A 7,122-nucleotide genomic window follows, 5' to 3' on the forward strand; every position below is an offset into this window, starting at 1 on the left:
TATATTTATATATATATAATTTTATATATATATATATATACACACAGATGTTTATATGTATACATACATACATATATATATATATATATGCAGAGAGAGAGATAGAGAAAGAGAGAGAGATAGAGAAAGAGAGAGAATCATACATACGTCCACACACACACACACACACACACACACACACACACACACATACACACACACACACACACACACAGACAAACAGAGTCACACACACACGCACACACTCAGACACGCAGGCATATAGTAATACGATCCAACATTAATTGAAGTCCTGAAAGACACATTGCGGTCAATGGGCGTTTTCTAATGTTAGGCTGTTCCCTCGTTTTAGTTTGAGAGAATTTGTCAAATGTCAATGTCGTTTTATGGAGTACGCAGAGACAGCAATAACATAACGTACCAATCAGAACAATACCCTCGACGTTACGGATAGCATTTATAACAGATGAGTTAATGATAATAGTGATGACAAGAATATCGCTTATAATATTAGCAATTATAGTAATGAAATTGCGTTAAAATACATAATTATCATAAAAGTTAAAGCATTGTTGTCTGATCTAATCGAAACGATTTTGCCTTGTCAGTCGGGCGAGAGGAAGATTTCAAGCCATCGACATTTTTCAATACATAATAAAGAGTTGAGCATGTAATACTTCGTCGGTCATCTTTCAGTCGACTTAATCCCTTTTACTGTTTAATAGTTCTATTTGGAACGTGGCTGACTTCAGCAGAACACATTCTTTTGCAAGCGCTAGAGACGCCTTTATTCTGTGGATAACTTCCTCGTTTGCATACACTAGTCAAGAAGGTGTTGAAATGATCATCACTAGTGCACCTTTCTACCGACTAAATCATTACATACATACATACATACATACATACATACATACATACGTGCATACATACTCATATAAACATTCAATGTAGCATTTATAACTAAAGCGGCGAGTTGGCAGATTCGTTAGCACACCGGGCAAAATGCTTAGCGGCATTTCGCTCATCTGAGTTCAAATTCCGCTGAGGTTGAATTTGCTTTTCATCGAGAAAATAAGTAACGGCTGAGAACTGTGGTCAATAAATCGACTCACCCTCGTACACGAATTGCAGGCCTTGTGCCAAAATTTGAAACCAATATAATATTTATAACTATTAAACATTATAACATTTATAACTATTAAATTGACAGACTATTCTACTATACTTTGAAACTATAATTTGCATATTAATTCTTCATATGTTCCGGCAAATTCAACATGAAAACAAAATAGTGGTTGTTGTGAACGTCTCAGTAAAACAACATGTCGCTTTACGGCGACAGTGACAGTGTCGTCATAACACACCCGCATTATTGTGTCAACGCATTCTGATGCACCAGCATTTCGACATGTATTTCGTCAACCAGAATCATCCTGATGATTAAGCCTAAACAAGCCATTGGCTTTCTTTATAATTCGAGCGAACAAAATGCTTTGCTGGTCAGTGTTTATATCTGGCAACCGATAAAAAACATCGTTATTTGCACTGTAAACAGAGAAATCTGAAAGGATGATTTATACTTCGTGCGTTCCAGCAGTTTCAAAACGCAAACTTGCTAGATGCTGTTGTGTACGTCCCAGGTGAACAGAATGATTCCTTTTACGACGACAGGGTGTTTATAACACAGTTAGCTTATTGGCCCAAGGGATTCTGGGACTCTAGAATAACGATTTTTTTACTATAACTTGAATACTGTGTGGAATGTGAACCCCGTTCATAGGGTACTTGTGTGTCATAGTAGCTATTGAATTTACGTGTTAATAAATAGCCAGGCCAAGTTTGGGATTTCGGTGTTGTAAAGTGGTGAACCCAGCTATATAGATTACAGCAGGGGCACAGGACGTCACGAAACAGGGTGAGTGGAAAGTAACTAGGCATTTGAAATTGCTTATAGAATTTTTAGTGCCACAGAAGTCATGATGAAAACATTTTTAAACAAACAACGCTGATGAAGATTTTTTTATTTTCTTGTCTTATTTCTTATTTCTTATTTTCCAGATGGTCGGTCGCTTGACTATTCAGGAGCGAGCTAAGATAGCATCACGCTATGAAGTGTTGAAGTCCATTATTTTGGTTCAGTGGTGGTGGCGTGCATTGAAAGGCAAGCATGCAAATCTACATCCGGATACACTAAAAAGACAAACATATGAATGAGAATGACGAACAAATCTAAAACCTGGAAACAGTGAAGGGAAACCTAATGATTATGATACTATAAAAATGAGAATAATCAGAGAACTGAAATGTCCTGAAATATGAAAGCAGTTCATCATGCAGTAAATGCAGGGATTATCCACAGACAATCGACCATATAATCTCTGGACGCAATAAACTGGTACCAACAGAATATTTGCAAATACATGACAGGGCAGTTCAGTACATACACTGGTCAATATACTACACATATAACCTCTCTCAAAAATCAATTGGTGTGAACGCAAGCCACCACAAGTTGGCCAGAATGCCAAAGTTACTATCTTTCGGAACTTCTTTGTTCAGACTGATCGGGACGTACAAGCAATTCAATCAGATATTGTGGAAAATGATATTGAAAAGACCTATCTTCTAATTGATGTTGCAGCCCCACCCGACAAAAAACGCATCTCTGAAAACGTTTGAAAAGTGGAGCAAATATAAGGATCTTGAGATTAAAGTCGAAAAAATATGGCTTTTCAAAACAACATTACCTATTACCTTGGATTAATATCAAGAGGATCAAATCACTTGCAACTCCAAAATAAGCGAATAACTAAAGACATATTTACGTACACCTCGCATATCCTATGTAAAATCCTCTCCATTTTGTGGTTTTCTCCTACAGACATCAGTGTTTGCAACTGCATGGCACCTCACCTGTTAGCATCTTCAGATGCAAAACCTTGTTGTCCCTTGACGTCTCTGGTTGAGACTTGTGTGCAACTCGTATCAACTGTAGCCAAACTAAAATATTAGGCTGTTCCGAAAATAATGGCTGATTTCAAAAACATAATTTTATTCTGGAAAAATTAACAGTAGAAATGTTTTGAATAAGTCAAAGTATGAGCCGTGAACATCTATTCATCTCTGCCATCGATCAACGAGATTATCTATGCCTCATTGATAAAAATTTATTGACTTTGATGCTAAGAAATCTTTGAAAGCTGATTCCACCTCTGGTTTAGACCTGCAAGTTTTATCACTTAAAAACGTGTTTAAATGTTTTTAAAAATGGTAGTCAGTGAGTGAAAGATCAGCAGAATATGGAGGATGTGGTAAAGACTTGTGTTCCAAATCAGTGACTTTCTGCAGCATCATTCTTGCAACATGTGGCTTTGCATTATCGTGGAGCAGAATTGGGCCACGCCGATTCACCAATGCAGGTCTCATTTTTAGCTAGTGGGCATGCATTTCCGCGAGTTGATTACAGTAAACTTCTGCTGTAATGCTCTGATTGGAATCCAGAAAGCTGTAATGGACAACCCTAATTGCAGACCACCAGACAATCACCATAATTTTTGCTGATGCAACTTTGGCTTTGGGAGATGTTTGGGCGACTCATCTCGACCAAGCCATTGACCTGATCGTTTACGGTTATCACAAAGGATTCACATTTTTTCACAAGTGTCTATACGGTCAAGAAAAGGATCATTAGTGTTTCGCAGAAAGAGCATCGAGCACACTTCAAAACACCGAGCATTTTGATTTTCATTGAGCTCATGCGGTACCCATTTATCGAGCTTTTTCATCTTACCAATCTTCTGCAGATTGCGTGAGACGCTGCAATACCGACACCAGTTGCCTGAGACATTTCTCTGACACTTTGACGTGGGTTTTGTTCAATAATTGGTTTCAATTGTTCATTGTCAAGACTGCATGACCGTCCTCTGCCTTCTTCATCTTCAAGGTTCTCATCACCACTGCGGAATTTCTGAAACCACCTTCGTACTGTGCGATCACTAGTGGACCCCTCTCCCCATGCTCTGTTGATATTGGCAGCAGTGTGGAAGGAATTGTGCCCAAGCTTGAATTCATGCAGGAAAAGTAAGCGAAAGACCTTTTTTGTCATGTTTATAATGAAAGGCGCCTATGCCTCAAGAATGCTTTCTGTCTGAAATAAGTAGAAAATTATCTAAGAGCATACATCAATTATTAAATATATCGAAATTCACCTAAAATATAATTAAAATACTATAAATTTGCGTTTCAAAACACAACACTTAGAGCGGCAATTATAGTAATAACAATAATAATAACAATAATAATTATCTTTCCTTTATTGCCCACACAGGCCGAACACACAAAACAAAAAAGGACAGTACAAAACAAAGGGCGAGTGGATCTTAGCCCAAAATACGTGTATGTAATAAAAATACAATTAACAACAAAATATAAGCAATATAATTCTCCAAATGTGGGAGGAGTTCCACGTAGGGTCAACAAGCAACTTCACACATGCTGGTCACCCCAACGGCCAAGGGTATCTCAGGCAAGCACCTCTCTTCTCCTCAAGCCTTCCGGCTTGCAAGCATATGTTCAGAGTAGGCCTTTTCATTTCCACCCACCACGTTCACCCACCTTTTAACAAAAATAATGGGGAGCAGCACTTTCCTCCTCATCCTGACTTTCCTTTTCAAGTGGAACTTGAAAAAGTCGCTGAGGGCTTGGCTGAAGAGGAAAGTATCTGCATTTAGTCTTTTCAACTTCATCCACCACACTATCTATTTCACCATATCCACCAAGAACGAGAAAACTGTCTGATCTTCCTGGCCAAAAGAAACTAGAGGGGCGATTCTCATGATGAACTTGGCTGATAACCAGATGCATCCTACACGCATCAACAGGTGTTCGACAAAGCTCCACAACTCAACAATTCCTGGACACTGGGAGGTTTTATCACTCTGCGTACATCTTGGACAGGTTCGTCTGACAGCACGTCCGTGCCTGTAGAGCTGATCACGGACCGGCAGAGCCTGCCGGTAGCACTGACAGGCTAAGGATTTCTGGAAATTCTGTAGACCCCGCCTGAAAGTCTTCCGAAAAAGACCAGCTAATTGATCTCAGTGCATGTTTGCGTATCATTACCCACGGCATGTCAGGTCCTCGACAAGCGGAACACGTTCCTTCTACAAAAAGCTGAAGAGCAAGCGCTCCAGCTTGCTCAGTCACGGATCAGGACAAGAGATGACGGTCAGACGGTAGTAGAAGGCGGAAGCGATTTACGCTTCAGGGACAGCTTCTTCTCTACCCATTTCTGGATGAGACTAGCCACTTTATTCGTCACCTATCCTAGTTCTTGTCCATCTGAAAGTCTGGACCAAACCCAGAGCATTTTAACTGGTCTTTCCTACTAACGTCTTACGACGTTATTGAACAACACGGACCTGTCTCGTCAGGTGATGAGCATTAGGCTCACCGATTTCTAATCGTTGTTCACTGATGGTTAAGCTGCTGTGGCTTCTGTGGACCTGGCTTTGGCAGTATGAGTGTCCTAGGGTTCCCTATCTTCTGCTGAGGGCAAATAACTCTCAAGTTACCATTCTCGCCACAGAGATGGCACCGAGGCTTTTTATTCTCAACGATAACATGTAACTCTTCCCCTCCTGGAAGGCAAATGAGGTCTAGGATAATGTGGTTCGTCTGTGGTTGATGTGGAGTAGTACCTCCACATTGATCCCAAAACCAATTTTCTCGACATGTTCGCTTGACATGCAGGAGGTTGCTACTCCCAATAAGATGTACGTTAAAATCCAACATATATTTCTTTAAGCGCTCTTTCCACCTCTGTCTGACTAGCAGTCCCTGGTAATTCTGTGTTTATGGAAACATATTTTACCGTCAACCTGTGAATTTTCGAGCTTGGTCGCTTGGGCCAAATATATGACCTATTGTAAGGTATCCATTTTATATAGTTCAATGCCTTTAGCAGCCGTTGCTGCAAATATATTGTTGTTGTTGTAGATATTATTGTTATTCTCGTTGGAAATATTGCTACCATTAGTGTTGCCGAGGGTACTGTTGTTTTTATTTTTGTCCTACAATCAAAATTTTTGTCCATGCAGCGGTGGTGGATGTGTTCGTGATCGTACTGTTGCCACTGTTGGTTGATGCATGTGATATTGTCACTTCCATTGGGTTAAACCAATTTCATAGTTGGAATTTAAAAAGAAATCCATGCTGTGGTATCGTTGTTATTGCTGCTACTGTCAGTCATCGTAGTGATAGTGTGGTCCACTGGACTTTGAACTTTATGAGTGTTCCCCTCCCCTTGCATGTGAGGGTTGAAGGCGGAGGACTGCAACGTGTAATTTAACTCACTCTCAGTGCTACCTCTGACTTTCTCCTCATCCATTTCTATTTGTTTTTTTTTTCTTTTTCATTGTTTTTTTTTCTTTTTCATTGTTTTTTTTTTTCTTTTTCATTCGCTCCTTTTTCTATATATTTACTACTTTTGCTTTTGTTTACTTTGGTACATACTGCACTGATTCTGAAGGTCGTCCATTTTTTTTCACCAACCAGTTGACTGACTGAGTTAACAGAGCCATGAACGCATCAAAGATACATAAATAAATAAATGTATAAAAGCCATTAAGTATGCCCTTTTTTGTATATCATAACTGAAAATTTAACATATTAACTGGTAATGCAAGCGTGGATTTACAAAGTCAACGTGGCTGATGGATTTCAACTTCGGATCTCACCTTAAGATTACCTGGATTTCTGTTGCAATCAGAAAACCTTTAATTAGCATGGTGTGTTTGTATTAGCACAGAGCTATTTTTCCCGGATTGATAACCCCTTATCAACAGCAACATCAGTTGTCAAGCGATGGTGGGGAGGGGACAAACACAGACACACAAATTCATACACACGCACACAAACACACACACACACACACAAACACACACACACACATACACGACGTGCTTCTTTCAGTTTCCGTCTACCAAAACCACTCATAAGGCTTTGGTCGACTCGAGGCTATAGTAAAAGGCACTTGCTCAAGGTGCCCTGCAGTCGGATTGAACCTAGAACTATGTGGTTGGGAAGCAAGCTTCTTATCACGCACCCACTCCTGCGCCTATA

The sequence above is a fragment of the Octopus bimaculoides genome, chromosome 4 (genome assembly GCF_001194135.2).
Source record: "Octopus bimaculoides isolate UCB-OBI-ISO-001 chromosome 4, ASM119413v2, whole genome shotgun sequence".
In the NCBI taxonomy this organism is placed as follows: domain Eukaryota; kingdom Metazoa; phylum Mollusca; class Cephalopoda; order Octopoda; family Octopodidae; genus Octopus; species Octopus bimaculoides.